Here is an 18,197-nt window from a genome sequence, read left to right on the forward strand (position 1 = left end):
TACATTACAGAAAATAATGAACTTTATCACAATATGCTAATTTTTTTAGAAGGACCTGTATATTCCTGTTTTTGAATATTACGAATATTCGAAAAAACTAAGTTATAGCAATATAGCGAATATTCGAAAAAAAAACCCGAATATAGAGCAATTTAGCTAATAGTGCTATAATATTCTTTGTCTAATAGTTGTAAGTTTGCATTACGAAAATTTGTATATTACACGATCATTACCTTGCCGATTATTCGAGTAAAAAAAAATCATAGAATATAACGAATATTCGAATTTGCGAATATTCTACAAAATATCGCGAATTCGAATATGACCCCTGCCGCTCATCACTATTTGTCACAGTGAAATACAAGCTTTAAATACTGCAATTATATTCTGGGTTTAAAAAAAACACTTTGGGTCTTTTGCTGCACTTCTGACAGCCCAATACAAGCGTTAGATCCTGCTGTTATATTCTGGTATTAAAAAACACCCATTTTGGGCAAGATAATACATTTTCTGCCTTTGTTGCATTTGTGACCGTCAAATACAAACTTTAAATAGTGCACTTATATTCTGGGTTTAAAGGGAACCTGTCACCTGCAAAACACATATTAAACCAACCACAGTACCTTACAGTATCCCCCAGTGTGTTGCTAATCATGTTTTTCTTTCCTCTTTGTGTTACTTTATACTTGTTAAAAACGCTGTTTTAATGTCAGTTGGCGCTGTCTCTGAGTCGGGCTTGAAGTCAAGGGGGCAGCGGCCTCCTTGCTTCAAGTAAAGCTAAGCCCGCCCTTTACCCCTCCTCTACAATTAGATGAACATGCTGCTGTGATGCCGGGATCGCGCTCTTCTAGCGCTTGCGCGGTACGCTGCCTGTTACAGCGTGATGGCCGGGCGTGCGCGCGTTCGAACTGTCCGGCGCATCCACAGTCAGAAAAATGCAGGCAGCTGAGTGAGAATTGCTCTGTAACAGGCAGCGTACCGCGCATGCGCTAGAAGAGCGCGATCCCAACATCACGGCAGCATGTCCATCTAATTGTAGAGAGGAGGGGTAAGGCGCGGGCTTAGCTTTACTTGAAGCAAGGAGGCCGCTGCACGCTAGACTTCAAGCCTGACTCGGAGAAAGCGCCAACCGACATTAAAACAGAGTTTTTAACAAGTATGAAGAAACACAAAGAGGAAAGAAAAACATGATTAGCAACACACTGGGGGATCCTGTTAGGTACTGTGGTCGGTTTAATATGCGCTTTGCAGGTGACAGGTTCCCTTTAAAAAAACACCCATTTTTTGCAAGACACTACATTTGGGGCCTTTGCTGCATTTGTGACAGTCAAATACAAACTTTAAATACTGCACTTATATTCTGGGTTTAAAAAAAACACATTTTTTGCAAGATAATACATTTGCGGCCTTTGTTGCATTTGTGACCGTCAAATACAAACTTTAAAGGGATTCTGTCACCTCGTTTTAGCCTATAGAGATGCTAGATCGCCGCTAGCATGTTCGCAATATACCTGTCCTATAGGGCTGTGCCCTTTTATTGTGTTTAAAAATGATTTTATAGATAAGAAAATGAACCTGGTAAGGAGACCATGGGGATGTACTAACCTTCTTGGAGCCCAGCCACGCCCCCCTGTCAAGGAGCCCAGCACCGCCTGCGTCTTTCGAATCTCCTCCTTGCTCACAGTTAGATCGCCATAATCTCACACGCAGTTCCTTCCCTGAGGCTGATGCCAGCACAGGAAAGGAACACTATGTCGGCACTGCGCATGCGCGATCTCGCGCATCGTGAGATTACGGCCATCTAACTGTGAGCAAGGAGGAGATTCGGAGGACGCAGGCGGTGCTGGGCTCCTTCATAGGGGGCGTGGCTGGGCTCCAATAAGGTTAGTACAGCCCCTTGGGCTCCTTACCAGGCTAATTTACATATCTATAAAATCATTTTTTAAACACAATAAAAGGACACAGCTCTATGGGACAGGTTTATTGCGGACATGCTAGCGGCGAGCTAGCCGTGCATGTCCACATCACTATAGGCTAAAACGAGGTGACAGAATGCCTTTAAATACTGCAGTTATATTCTGGGCAGGGCCAGTGACATAACCCGGCAAACCCAGGCAAGTTCCCGGGCCCAATGCTCCTGGGGGGGGCCCACTGAGCTGCTTTGAGCACTTCCATCAATACAGATGGAAGCTTTCATTGCTGTCAGTTCACTTACGCAGTACCCCTTTTGTGGGCCCTCTGAGTCACATGAGGCCGGCTGCTGCAGAGACTCAGACACGCCCCTTTTACACAGAACGTCCTGCCTGAGGAGAGAGACCAGCAGGGCTGGAGCAGAAGTGTGAACACAGGTTGTCAGTGAGTCTGCACTGTAACTGTCTCTTCTCTGTGGGACAGGGGGGGGGGGGGACTCTTCAAGCTGCTGCTGGATGCTGCTTCATTCTATTTAGTTGTTTTACTGTTTCATTAAGCAGTTTGCCTCCATGACACCTGCCCCCCCATATCCTGTCCTATCTCATCCTCATGGAGCCCCTGCTGTCTCCTTTCCTCCCTCATGTATCCAGAGCTCCTGTTCCACCCTCCTATCTCCTATTGCTGCCCTGCACAGACTTCCTGACACTACTTGTTGTCACTGTATAGTGGTTTTATCATTGTATTGCGGTGGTATCCAATAACTGTATGGCCATAACTGTATCCCCTTCCCTGCCCTGCTCCGGTGCCCCCCATTTAGTATAATGATCCCCCTTGACCCTCCATTTAGTATAATGACCACCAGAGCGCCCATTCAATATAATGACCCCCCAGTGACCACCATACAGGGCTGGTGCAAGGATTTTTGCCACCCTAGGCAAAAGCTAATTTTGACGCCCCCTTGACTCCACCCATTTACCACACCCCTTTACCCGCCCCTTTTTCAGCCACCTATTGCATGTAACATTTAACTATGGTCGCGTACCCTGTGCCAGTCTGACTATGGTCATGTATATATAATATCCAGCCATTGTCTGCCACCTAGTACCATCCCAGTGATGCCAATCACTCTGCGCTGTTCAGCAGGTTGGCACACCAAACACGAGCAGTGCCACCTATTCACTGCCAGGCGCCATTCAGCCACTGTCTGAAATCCTGTGCCACCAGGGCAACCTAAAACAGTATGCTGCCTTGTGCCCTCTGCCAGTCTGGCACTGTCCTGCACCCTGTACAATTCATAGCCGTTTAGACAGTCTGTGCCACCTATTAGGCTCCATGTGCCACTGCTGGGCACCCTGTGCCAGTCAGAATCTATGGCCCCTAGTCAAGCAGCAGGTGTGTCCTGACCCCTGTACACAAGTGTGTGCCACCCTGCTGCCAGTCACTGTCCTGCAGTCTCTGACAACCTAGTGCAGGTTGTCAGAGTGCAGTTGCCAGGGGTGCTCACCAGGTTCTGTTCCTCGCTGTGCTCCAGGTCCACATTGCCTTGGCTCTTGCCAAGATCATGTGTCTTCGGCGCTTGATCCCGCGTAACCCACCTCTGGAGGTCACTGGTCTCGTGGGATTGTGCGTCCGAAGTCAAGGATTTTTGTCAACACAAGCGAATTTACATTTTGGTGCCCCCCCCCATCATTTCACATTTCTGCCCCTCATGATTCATGTCCATTTCTTGCCCTCCCCATCATTTCACATTTCTGCCCCTCATGATTCATGTCCATTTCTTGCCCCCCATGTGCTAATATCATAGTGCCATCCTTTCCCCCTGCCCCCTAATGTGCCAGTATCAAGTGCCTCTCTCCTCCCCCTTCCATGTGCCAGTATCATGGCGCCAATAGCCCCCCTCCCCCGTGGCAGTAAAGTAACAGTCCGGTATTTAAAAAAAAAACACTTTCAGAAAAGTTTGTCCTGGGATTCAAACTCACGACCTCTACACATCAGAGGCAAGGCATTTACCCTCACAGCTATGAAAGCTGTCTAGCTAGTTACTTAAAAAAAAAAAATATATAAGACTTCTACTGTAGGTAACTTTGATATCTAGTGTACATCCATACATGGGGGGGGGGGGGTCATTATACTGTGTGATAGGCAACTAGCAGTCATTATACTGTATAGGGGCCACTTGGGGTCATTATACCATGTGGGAGCCACACGGGGACATGTAAATGTAAAAAAAATGCCTCAAGGGGGCATAGATACTGCTGTTATATTTTGTTATTCAAAAAACACCAATTTTGGGCAAGACACTACTTTTGGGGCCTTTGCTGCATTTCTGACAGTCCAATACAAGCCTTAAATATTGCAGTTATATTCTGGGTTTAAGAAAAAAAAAACCTTTTGAGCAAGACCCTACATCTGGGGCCTTTGCTGCATTTGCCCCATTTACGGGGGGAGAATCCTCATGGGGTTGACCTACACATTTCGCACACACAGTCCAGCAGCCTAGATTTTGCTCATTCATTGGGCTAACTTTATTTATGAATAAGTTGTGGGTAGTCCACTTTAATGGACATTCCATTACCCTCATTTGCTAATTAGCCAAAGATAAATAAATAGTCCCAACCGGTCATAAAAACCCACTAAATGAGGAGCCATAATCAGTAGTTCCAAGTGAGTTGTGTTCACAATTAGTAGATAAAGTAGTATCAAACCTCCCTTGTTTGTTTGCGGGTAGTTCACCCTTCTAATAATCCACATGGGAGAATGTCCAGAGATCTCAAATCCACAACAGACGTTTCATAGTGTAGACATGGGTCTGGTAATCCCTAAAAGTGAAAAAAACATAAAAGCCATTAAAACAGAAAAACACAGCATTATGCTTGGCTATTACTTACTACATTAAAACCAACAGATTTAAGAGGATCTAGAAGGAGGGAGCCTACTTTGAATTTGCGGTTGAGGCCCTTAGGTTCTAATGTATCTGTATTCAAATATCCATTTTAATTACAATCTCTTTAACAAACGTTGTTATTTATGTGAGGGTGGGAAGATCCTGATTAGGGCAATCCCCCAATTTTATAATTTGGTACTAGATGTATATAAGTGGGCTCTTCACTATTATAATTCATATGCTTGAAAAAGACTCTGAAGTTGAAACGTTGCACGTTTGGTGAATAAACCATATATGACTGAAGACAGAGAGTGCTGCGGTAATTATTCTCTGCATACACATTTGTTAAGCAATTTTCTATAATATGTGCCCATCCCAGTGTTGGAACTAAGGATGTTTGTTATCCACCATCTTGGACATGAGTTTGCCAAGATCTGACCTGAGCTAAGTGACTGTTTCTTTCCTTTATATGATACAACTGCTGCTATATCTGTATATGTCTTTTATCACTGCTATTATTCAGTGAATCAATTTTTCACTTAGCCATTGTTTAAGGTTTTTTTAGTCTCGTATCCGAGAATCCAGAGTAAATCATTTAACAAGCTATCCAGAACCAAAAATAGATACACGATACTTAGTGTAGGATATAAAAATGTAAGGACATAATCTCGCTACATGGAAATGTGCAGTTTGCACTAAAGTAAATGGCAAGTCACATTTATCTCACCCTAGTTGTGCTGACTATGGTATAGGCCACTGGGCAATGCCTCGGTATTTATTTATTGGCATAATTGCATTATCAATGCAGTTTCTCTTTCTATTTGTCAGGCACACCCGAGACACGGGAACCTGCCTAGAAGGGAAATTGCCAGACTGGGCTTGTAGTCCACAAATAACTTGCCAAATGCATATATGCGCATACCTAGCTGAAAATTTAATTAAAGGGGCTCTCCAGGATTAGAAATAAACATGTCTGCTTTCTTCAATAAACCGTGCCATACCTGTCCATAGTTTCTGTGTGGTATTGCAGCTTAGTACCATTTACTTTAATACAGCTGAGCTGCAATACCAGAAAATAAACCATGGGCAGGTTTGGAGCAGTTTTTGGACGAAAGCTGTCATGTTTTTATAATCCTGGAGAACTTCTTTAACCCCTTTTACCCCAGGCCAGTTTTCACTCTCCTGCCCAGGACATTTTTTGCAAATCTGACATGTGTCACTTTATGTGGTAATAACTTTGGAACACTTTTATTTATTCAAGCCATTCTGAGATAGTTTTCTCGTGACACATTGAACTTCATGACAGTCATAAATCTGAGTCAATATATCTCCCCTTTATTTATGAAAAAATCCCAAATTTTGAAAAATTCTCAATTTTCTAAATTTCTATTAAACAGAACGGGATACCTCATAAAATATTTATTACTTAACATTCCACATATATCTACTTTATGTTGGCATCATTTTGTAAATGTCATTATATTTTTTTAGGACGTTAGAAGGGTTAGAATTTTAGAAGCAATTTTTTAACTTTTAAATAAAATTTCAAAAACCCACAAGGACCAGTTCAGTTCTACAGTCACTTTGTGGGTTTACATAATAGAAACCCCCCATAAATGACCCCATTGTAGAAACTACACCGCTCAAGTTACTCAAAACTGATTATACAAACTTTGTTAACCCTTTAGGTGTACCACAAGAATTAATGGAAAATGGAGATTCAATTTGTAAATTTCATTTTTTGGGCAAATTTTTCATTTTAATAAAAAAAAATCTTTAACACATCGAGGGTTAACAGCAAAACAAAACTCAATATTTATTACCCCATATGTGGTCGTAAACTGCTGCACAGGCACACAGCAGGGCGCAGAAGAAATGGAGCGCCGTACGGTTTTTGGAAGGCAGATTTTGCGCGACAGGTTTTTAGACACCATTCACATTTGAAGCCCCCCTGATGCCCCCCTACAATGGAAACTCCCAAAAGTGACCCCATTTTGGAAACTACAGGATAAGGTAACAGTTTTATGGGTACTATTTTGGGGTATATATGATTTTTAGTCACTCTATAAGTTTCTTGTGAGGAAAGGTAACCAAAAAATTTCTGTTTTGGCACCGTTTTTATGTTTTGTTTTTTACAGCGTTAATCTGACAGGTTAGATCATGTGCTATTTTTATAGAGCAGGTTGTTGCAGACGCAATGATATCAAATATGTCTACTTTCTTTGTTTCAGTTTTACAAATTAAAGCATTTTTGAAAACAAATTATGTTTTTGTGTCTCCATATTCTGAAGGCCATATTTTTTTTATTTTTCCGCTAATCGTCTTGGGCAGGGGCTCGTTTTTTGCAGGAAGAGTTGACGTTTTTATTGGTATAATTTTTGGGTACATATGATTTTTTTGATCATTCATTATTTTACAGTGTTCACCTGAGGTGTTAGGTCATGTGATATTTTTATAGAGCAGGTCGTTACAGACGCAGAAATAAATAAATATGAAAAAGTATACATATTAGGTAAGTTTTACACAATAATAGCATTTTTGAAACAAAAAAAATTATGTTTTGTCTCCATAGTCTGAGAGCCATAGCTTTTTTTTATTTTTTGACCAATTGTCTTAGGTAGGGTCTCATTTTTTTGCAGGATGAGGTGACAGTTTGATTGGTAGTATTTTGGTTGGCATACACCTTTTTGATCACTTGGTGTTGCGCTTTATGTGAGGTTAGGTCACAAAAAAATAGCTTTTTTTGGCACTGTTTTAAATTTTAATTTTTTCACGGTGTTCACCTGAGGGGTTAGGTCATGTGATATTTTTATAGAGCTGGTGGTTACAGACGCTGCAATACCTAATAGGTGTACTTTTTTTTCACTTTAATGTTATAGTGTCTCTTTATTCTGAGAGCTATAGTTTTAAAAAAAAATTTGGGACGATTGTCTTATGTAGAGGCTTATTTTTTGCGAGATGAGGTGACGGTTTTATTGGTATCATTTTGGGGGAATAAACTTTTACACGAATAGGTGCACTACTGTGATGGATGCAATCAACAAAATCTGACTAAACCCTCACACTGATGTTAAAATGAGACTTTAGCCAATATATCCTTATATGAAGAACATACCGAAGCCCGCCCACCATGTCAAGGTATCTCAGGTGGCACAGGACCTAACGCTAACCTACCTGTCCCGTATGGGCAGTACCAGGGGCCAGTGGGCAAATTACAGGAGCGTGAGGTCCGACTCACAGCAAACAGCTCCCCGTTACCTCCAGTGTGAAACCACACATACAGTGTAAAGCCACCTGAGATACCTTGACGCGGTGCGCGGGCTCCGGTATATCCTTCATATAAGGATATATTGGCTAAAGTCTCATTTTAACATCAGTGTGAGGGTTTAGTCAGATTTTGTTGATTGCATCCACCACAGTAGTGCACCTATTCGTGTAAAAGTGTATTTCATATAGTCAATTACATCCACACATTTTGTTATCTGGTGTAGGATGTTTTTGTGACACTTTTCCACTGCGGGCATCCTCCATTGCATGCATTTTTTGCTGGGGATCACAATTAGCAACAGACCACATGTGCAGGATTTTCTCCCCCAGGTATTGCTCCTAACTTCATACGGGGTTGAGCATTTCCTGCTTTTTGAGACCACTTTATTTTGTCATGTAGCTTGTATCATTTTGGGGGGCATACGCCTTTTTGATCGCTTGGTGTTGCACTTTTTGTGATGTAAAGTGACAAAAATGGCTATTCCCTTACGTCCTACCAGCAGCATTGGGGTTAACTGCCCCCCGTGGACTGGTAGGACCGGCGGAATTTTTAATGAGCCCAAAGACTTAAACCAATAAAAGAACTCCAGCTCCCTTAAAGGGAGGGGTTCATCCCCCAGCCCACCGTGTTTTTTTCTGTCCTTTGGACAGGTGGACTGGAGAGTCTTCTCCCTGGTTTATTTTTTTAGACAGGGGTTTGGGACGTTAGCGTGCTGACCTGGGAAGGTCTCCTTTAGTCCCTTATTTGAGATGCGCTTATATTTGCGCCCCAATGCAGTGTGGTTTCCATGCTCACATGTCCTCCCTCCGTCATCTCCCCTGCGATAGCCGGCAGCGCTCCGCTGATAAGTTTTGCCTGGGCGCCGCCATGACCGGAAGTGACGCGGCCCTAGCCGCGGCGTCACTTCCGGTTTCCCCGGCGTCAGCTGAACCTTTTTTTCGGCCGTTTTTTTCTTGCGCAGGGGGGAATAGGTGATGTGGGGGACACTCTCACATAGGCTTAGGCCTTTCTTTCCCCTTTTTTAACAAGGGAAGGTTGTTTTGTATAGCTGTTTTTAGGGGGAGGTTTAGCCCTGAACTTCACCACTCCCCTGGGCCGAGCTATTCTATTTAAGCTCCCTGATTCCCTCAGTCGGTCTCTGGTTGCGCTGCTTTAACAAGCTAGCTTCAGAGTCTCCTGTCATTTGTGAGACATTGCCTTCAGACCGGTCTTTTTTGCTTTCAGCTATCTTTGTTCTCTCCTCTGGTTCGTGCTAAAATCTGGAGGGTTTTTTCTTTATTTCCATTTTTATGATGTTTAAATTCCTCTCCTTTTGTTTCCTTGTAGCTATGGCCTCTCCTGCAGAGCCCGATCAGCCACGGAAATCAGCCACCAAGAGGAGACACCTGGCTTGCTATGACTGCAATACGCCTCTTGAGGACAGCTGCCCCTTTTCTAGATGTAACAGCTGTCGTTCCGCTACAGAGCCTTCAATGCAGGATATGTACCAGTGGGCTAAGACTTATGTCGACGACTCCATTAAAGGGGTCGTAAGTCTCCTTAACGAGAGACTACCCGTTCCCTCCCAAATACCTATGGAGGTGCCCGCCCCCACCGATAGGCCTATGCCCCTTTCTGTGGGGTCATCTTCCTCGGATGAGGAAGAAGCGACTTCTGGCTTCTTTCCACCGGAAAAGACCCAGAAGCTTCTAAGGTCCATCAGGTCGGGGGACCATGATGTTGACGTAGGGGAGTCTTCCGATCCCGCCTGCCGGACCCAGCGGGTCTTTAGGGCAGATGAGACCCTTCTCTCTGTGATGCGCACGGAGTGGAAAAAGCCAGAAAAAGGCCCAGTCCTTACCAGGAAGTTTAAACTAATGTTTCCTATGGCTATACCCTTAGTGGAATCATGGGGTTCCATTCCTAAGGTGGACATGGCGATTGCCAAGTTGTCCAGGCGCACTCTGGTCCCTGCAGACGATGGGTCTAGCCTGCAGGACCCCCTAGATAGGAGGGCAGAGTGCACCCTCAGAAGAGGTTACTCGGCGGCCGCAGCCTCGGCCTCGACTTCTATTGCTGCCACAGAGGTCTCCTCCTTCCTCAGAACCAAGCTGAACCAGATCCAGACGGATGTTGACCAGAGTGTCTCTCGTGACGATATCCTCGCTGCCTTTAAGTCCGTCAACTTAGCCATGGATTTTCTCTGTGACACAGCCCAACTCCAATTAAAGTTGGCGGCCAAGACTATGGCTTTAGTGTCTGCCGCCAGGAGACCTCTGTGGCTCAAACCTTGGAACGCGGATAACGCATCCAAATATAACCTCTGTGGGCTCCCCTTTGAACCGAACCGTCTATTCGGATCTGAGCTAGACACCATCATGGAGGGTCTATCAGACAAAAAGGGGAAGAGCCTTCCCCAACAGCCCTTTCGAGGCAAGGGAAGACAAGCCCGCGGAGGCCGACCAGGACAGCAGGGACGTAAGGATTGGGGGGGGCCGCCTAGAAAGTTTTCTAGGCGTTCCCGCAAACCCACCAGGGAGGCAAAGCCCTCCTGACTATGGGCCTCTCAGAGGCTCTTGGATAAACCCTGCTATCCCTGCCGTTACGCCTCTGGATTTTCCCGTACCCCTCCCCCACCTTTCTGTGGGGGGGCGTCTTCTCTTCTTCAGCCACGTATGGGCCCAGGAAATCCGGGACCCCTGGGTCCAAAATATAGTAGCCGTCGGCTATCTAATAGACCTTATTTCTCCCCCCCCCAGGAAGATTCATTGCCACACGCAGTTTTTTGCCAACCAGGCAAAGGGTCTTGGAAGCCTATATCCAAGACTACCTTTCCAAGGGAGCCCTGGAGGAGGTACCGGCAGGGGAGAAGGGTCTAGGGATTTATTCTCCAGTATTCCTGGTACCCAAAAAGACAGGAGATCTTCGGATGATTATAGATTTGAGATTTCTCAATCGTTTCATAAGGAGGACCAGGTTCCGCATGGAAACCATAAGGTCAGTCAGCCACCTCCTCAACCCTGGGGATGTGATGGCTACTCTGGACCTCAAAGATGCTTACCTCCACATCCCGATCCATCCTTCCTCCCGGAAGTTTCTCAGGATCGCGGTCCAGATATCAGGAGTGTGCAAACATTTCCAGTTTGCCGCCCTTCCCTTCGGAATCTCGTCTGCCCCCCTGATCTTCACCAAGGTGGTAGTATCGGTTGTGGCAGCATTGAGACTCCAAGGTCTGACCATTGTCCCTTACCTGGACGACTGGCTTCTTCTAGCCCCTTCAGTCCCTCTACTTTCCCACCATCTTCATGTCGCAATTTCTTTTCTGCTCCGCCTAGGCTGGATGGTCAACTGGTCGAAGTCGAACGTGAGCCCTTCGACTTCTATCCATTATCTGGGATTCATAATCGACTCTCTGCAGATGTCCCTCCAGTTGACACCAGAAAGAAGAATGCGGATTCAGGACCTAGCAAGGTTCCTTTACGTACCACGACGAGTCTCCATATGGACCCTCATGAAGATGGTGGGGCTCATGTCAGCGGCTGCGGATGCAGTCCCTTGGGCTTTATGGCACCTCCGACCTCTTCAATCGGAGGTCTTAAGCAAATGGAACGGCAGCCCCAAGGGGCTAGATTCCCTGTGCTCCCTATCCAACCAATCCCGGAATTCCCTCAGATGGTGGTTCCATCTACCAGAAGGGAAGTCTATGACCCAACCAGCTTGGCTCATATTGACCACGGACGCGTCCCTTGTAGGCTGGGGCGCTCATCTAGACGGGTCCCCAGTTTGGGGATCCTGGTCTCCTCAGGAGCGGCATCTTTCTTCAAACCTCCGCGAGATGCGTGCTATCCGGCTAGCCCTCCTTCACTTCGCCCCTCGGATTCGGGGCAAAGCAGTGAAAGTCCAGTCAGACAATATGACTGCCGTGCTTTATATAAACAAGCAGGGAGGCACAAGATCCGTACCCCTTCTTTTAGAGATTGGGGTAATTCTTCGGTGGGCAGAGCTGAACCTATCCCATCTATCCGCCACTCACATCAGAGGCTCCCTCAATGTCATCGCGGACCGCCTAAGTCGCGGCCTACCGACCATGGATTGGTCATTACACCCGGAGATCTTCAAACAATTAGTCCTCAGGTGGGGGATGCCAGAGGTGGATCTCATGGCAACCAAGTTCAACGCCAAGGTACAGAGGTTCTGTTCCCTTTACAGGGAGGACAACCCCCTGGCGATAGATGCTCTGACAATACCGTGGAGGTTCAGGCTGGCGTACATCTTCCCTCCCTTTTCCATGATCCCGAGGGTATTGATGAAAATCCGTCAGGATCAGGCCTCGGTAATAGCCATCATACCGTTTTGGCCCAGGAGATCCTGGTTTACCCAGCTCATTCAGATGAGTCGGGGACAATATTGGAGACTCCCCCCGGAGCAGACCCTGGTGTCGTGGGACACTCATCTCTGCCCAGATCTGCACAGATTCAACCTGACAGCCTGGAGGTTGACCAGTCCCTTCCCAGAGTAGAAGGGCTCTCTGAGTCGGTCCTGAGAACATTATCACATTCCAGAGCAGAGTCTACCAGAAAGGCCTACTCCCGGATTATGAGGATCTTCACCTCTTGGTGTAGCTCCAATCAGGTGGCGTTTGCAGATCCGCCCCTCGCAGCGATCCTACAGTTCCTTCAGGATGGGATAGACAGAGGTCTCTCCCCTTCTACCCTGAAGGTCCAAGTGTTTGCCATCTCGGCCTGTCTTAACAGACCATATTCTCGGGACCCGCTCATCAAGCGCTTCCTTAAAGGAGCGGAAAGATTGAAGCCTACAATACTGAGACCCGTTCCTCAATGGGATTTGTCAGTTGTTCTTAGGGGGCTAGCATCTCCCCCCTTTGAACCCTTGGAGGAGGCAAGTTTTAAACTCTTAACACTTAAGATGGTTTTTCTTCTGGCCATAACTTCGGCCAAAAGAGTTTCGGAGCTTCAAGCTTTCTCCGCGTCATACCCTTATACCATGTTTCTACAAGATAGGGTCCTTTTGAAATTTCTACCTTACTTTAGACCTAAGGTTTCTACCTTTCAAAATATTAATCAGGTAGTCTCTCTTCCTGTATTACTCTCTGCCTCCTCCCCGGATGCTCCAGTCCGACATCCACTGAACATAGCTAGATGCCTTCAGATCTATGTGGATAGATCCAAAGAGTTCAGGATGGATGAAAATCTCTTTATCCTGTTTGCCGGTAAGTCAAAAGGCCGTAAAGCGTCTAAGACGACCATTAGTCGCTGGGTTAAGGAAGCCATTAGGGAAGCCTTCATTTCCCAAGCCTTAGATCCTCCGGAGTTTGTGAGGGCCCATTCTACAAGGGCCGTAGCTACCTCGGTGGCGGAAAGAAATCTTCTCCCCCTAGAGTTGATCTGCAAGGCAGCTTCCTGGAGCTCTGAGTCTACCTTCATCTCCCATTATAGGATCGATGCTAGGATATCCGAGTTCTCGGCCTTTGGGCAGACAGTCCTTACTTCTGCCGAGCATGAGGACCCTCCCTAGGGGATTCTTCTTGCTATCTCCCCATCTGTGCTGCTGGTAGGACGTAAGGGAATCGTTAATTTCTAACGATAATTTGTTTTCCCTTAGTCCTAACAGCAGCACACAAATTTCCCGCCCTAAAGTACTTTTTTTCTTGTGACATACACGGTGGGCTGGGGGATGAACCCCTCCCTTTAAGGGAGCTGGAGTTCTTTTATTGGTTTAAGTCTTTGGGCTCATTAAAAATTCCGCCGGTCCTACCAGTCCACGGGGGGCAGTTAACCCCCATCTGTGCTGCTGTTAGGACTAAGGGAAAACAAATTATCGTTAGAAATTAACGATTTTTGACACAGTTCTTATTTTTTAAGGTGTTTATCGGATGGGATGGATCATGTGTTATATTTTTAGAGCCAGTCGTTACGAACACAGCGATACCTAAAAGGCTTTTTTTTTCTTCTTTTTTTTCTTTCTATTTTTTATCATAAAACCTGGGGAAGGGGACTTCAACTTTTGGGGGTCTGATCCCCTCTGCAATGCATTACAATACATCTGTATTGTAATGCATTGCCTGTTTAATGCACTAACAGGTTGCCTAGGAGCCCTGTCACAGCTGCTGGGGACCCGATAGGCTACCTCACCCGCCTCAAACCCCTTCTATGCAGGGGCCTGGCTATAAGGGACAGCTGGGCCCCTGCAGTGATCGGACACGCACTGCTTAGGTGCCCGCCCAATCACCATGACGTAATAGTACGTCCAAATGTGGGAAGTCACTTGCCGCCATGACGTACTATTACATCATGTGTCGGGAAGGGGTTAAAAAAACAGGGATGGTAACAATAACAGCTGTGGTGTTAATTTTACTGTGTGAATAGTGGTTTTACTGTAGTAATTTTTACTGCAACATACAAGAAAGCACCTACAGTGTTTGTATGAACCTAGATGTCAAATAGGAAAATATGATACAAAGCGATTCCTCATCTTGAAATAAACTTTTTCTTCTAGGGATACACATTTATACACTACAGTAAGTCCCATTGTAAAGCAGTTTTTCTTAAAAGGGTATTTCCATCTCAAACATTCATAAATGTCTTAGAGATTAATGTCTCTAGGATCTGCACCTATAATGAAAACGGGGGTCCCCTTATAGGATAGCCTCTGCATCCAGTAGGAGAATGAATGGAGAGATGAAAGACGTAGATGTGATTACCGAATTAATTCACTGAAGTCTCACATGACACGGAGGCTATACATTTTAGGGCAGGTGTGGGGAACAGCTGTATGCTGTCAAATCACAGTACAGCACGGTGGCAGGAAGAGTGAAAGCTGGGTAAACCCCTCTCTGGACCCCTCCTGGGTTTAGCTTGGCTCCCATTTATGCCAAATAAAGAACTAAATACATAACATTCTGAACTTAAAAATTTGTCTGCTATGTGTGGTCAAAATGGCGCCTGTACTATATGTAATATACAGCGCAGGCACCATTTTGTGCTGCAAAAAATATAGCGCTCTAGATTTTTTTTAAATTGAACCGTAATTTATGTAACTTACTGAGTCAATTATATGTTAGACTAAATATAGCAGTCAAATGTTTAAGCTGAGAATTTTGTATGGCCCACAAACAATGTTACAAATATCCAAATGGCCCTTGGAAGCAAAAAGGTTCCCCACCCCTGCTGTACGGAGACAGCATTAAAATCTAAGTGTTGGAACGAATTGCCGCAGGCCAAAATGCCCATACTAAAATATAAAAATTTTAATCCCACATTCCAAATGGTGTAACGGAAAACAAAAATATTTTTTTTTGTCACTTCTACTTCCCAATTTTTGGGATCAAAAAGTCACACATACTTCAAAATGACCCACAAAACTCTGTACACATAACTACAAAAAAGTAATAGGGGTCAGAATATCGTGATGACCAAAAATTTAATTTTTTTCAGTGTTAAAACACAAGAAACGTGTGGTATCGTTGCAATCATACTGATCTGCAGAATGAAGGTAACCGATCAATTTTACTGCATAGTGAATGCCGTAAAAAAACAACAACCCATAAAACTGTGGCATAATTGTGTTCTTTTCCAATTCCATCCCATTTGGAATATCCTTCCCGCTCCCCACTACATTGTATACAACCGTAAATTATGCCATTAGATAGTACAACTTGTCCTGCAAAAAAAGCTCTTATAAGGCTATGTGAATGGAAAAATAAAAAAGTTATGACTCTGGGAAAGCAGGGAGTGAAAAACTAAAACGCAAAAACAGAAAATTGCAAGATCCAAAATTGCAATACAATAATTAGAGATAAGTGAAGTTTAAAAGAATTTGATTCGGACGATTTGTTGAACTTTGTAAAAAAATTTGATTTGTTCCGAATAAATTTGTCACAAATCACAATAAATCAGGTATACCCAGGCCCCTCTGCCTAATTATATTCATCCCACTTGGTGGCCCAATCTCAGTGTGAATGCTTGGAACCTAAACTGCAGGGGGAGTGTATCGCCGTGTGTATTACGTTCTAGTGCACCCACATTCATACTTTATCCGTTCTGTAGGTACTGTGCCATCAGTATTACAGGCAGTTTTAACTTATTGCCATCTACATCACTGTGCAGGGCACCAAGATTCATAGCTAATCCCTTCTGTTAGCTGTTGAATTACTGTGCGTCAGTATTACAGGTCAATGTTAGCATCAGGTCTAATTTATCGTCACGGACTTAGGGTCGGTTCACATCGTTGTTATTAAATTCCGTTATAGGTTCCGATATAACAGAGTTATAACAAAATACAATGGAACTCTGGGACGATTTGCAAAATGAAAGCCGTTAAGAGGCATTCCGTTTTGCTCCATCCTAATACATGTCTATGGGCCAAACGGTTCTGTTTGTTTCCGTTATACATGATGGAAAAAAATAGTCCTGTCGATACTCTGTTATAACGAAACCTATAACGGAATTCAATAACTCTGATGCAAACCCACCCATAAAGGGAACCTGTCACCTCCAAAAACCATCCCAAGCCGCCAGCAGTACCTGACAGTAGCCAGCAGCCTGTTTCCGACGATAATTTTCTTCCTGAAAGCCGATGCTGCTAAAGCTCAGAAAACGTTCTTTTATCCCCTGCCAGCGCGCTTCTCTAGTCATGCTTGAAGTCAAGGGGGCAGCGGCCTCCTTGATTAAAGTCAAGATAACCACGCACCCTTCCATGCCCCTTCGCTGTGACTGACAGCGCTTATGCAGAGAGTTCAGCAAAGCCAGCCGAACTGCCGGCTGTCAGTCACAGCAAAGGGATAAAAGAAAGTTTTCTGAGCTTTAGCCGTATCGGCCTTCAGAAAGGTTCCCTTTAAGCATGCAGCACCCCAAGATTCAACTAGTGGACCAATGACAGAGTTGGGATGATGGCAGCAGCAGCAGCAGTGGCAGTAAAAGTTGTGTTAACAATACTGTTTATTTTTCCATTCTTCTCATCCGTCAAAAAATAAATAAATAATGAATCCTGGATTTTAAGCATCCATAAAGCCTTCTTTCAGACAGTCAGTATTTGGTCAGTGTTTTGCATCAGTAGTTAATATATGTAAGCCAAAAACAGGAGTTGCCCGGCCAAGTTGCCCAGCCAGTGGACTGTGAACAACATATTGTCCTTGATCATATTTGCAACTTCATACATCAGTGCTGGCGTGAACTGTACCAGACAACGAGACGACCAAGGACTGGACCATTTTCTGCTCAATGTACAGATGTAGCCGAGCTAATCTTCACCATGATAACACATGGCACAGTCTTTTTCTTGCCATTCTTTGCTTAACGCATTAACCATCAATTTTAGCTTGGCTGCATTTGTACATGTGCAGGGCTGATACAGCCTTTTTGGAAAAGTAATGTTGGCTTGGGACTCTCCATCTTGGGTGGACACAAGCCATCAGTTCTCTGAAATGTGCAGAGTCAACTACATGGAAAGGGAGGGACTGTAGTACCAGCAACTTGGCCAGGTGCACGCTCAGTTTCTGCGCTGTTGGATGAGTGCACAAATACTGTTGTCTTTTAGCAATCGCCTAGCTGATCGATTGCTGTTGAAAACAAGTGAAGAGGAGTAGGAGGAGCATCACAAGCGATAGACGATGTTGAAGTCAACTGAAAGAAATGCCAGCTTCCTTCTACTGATGGAGAGAGAGTGCATGCCGGTGGGAGTTGCATCGGTTGCTGCATCAGGCTGTCACACTAAATGAGTGGCACTGTTTTTTCCACCCCACTTTATGGTAACGCTCCATGTGTTGATGTAGGGCTGTCATGCCAACATTAGCACCCTGACCGTGCCTCACCTTCTGCCCACATATCTTGCATACCGCCATTCTAACAGCCCCCAGCAACTTGCTGAAAAATTCCCACACTGCCGAGTATGGCATTTTCCCTCCACCACTGCATGATGCCTGCCTGATGCTGCTTTTATGAACTTGTGCACTACTAGTGGGTTCCTCACAGGTAGTCTCCTGAGTAGCAGATGGTGTACCCCTCCACCGTTTGGCTGCAGATATCCATCTTCTTCCACCCTTCTGTCTCACATGAACACTTCCACCCTGATGTCTCACGGGCACGCTGCCACCATGCTGTCTCACGAGTAAGCTGCTACCCTCGCCCCCTAAAGATG

The sequence above is a fragment of the Bufo gargarizans genome, chromosome 1 (assembly GCF_014858855.1).
Source record: "Bufo gargarizans isolate SCDJY-AF-19 chromosome 1, ASM1485885v1, whole genome shotgun sequence".
NCBI lineage: Eukaryota > Metazoa > Chordata > Amphibia > Anura > Bufonidae > Bufo > Bufo gargarizans.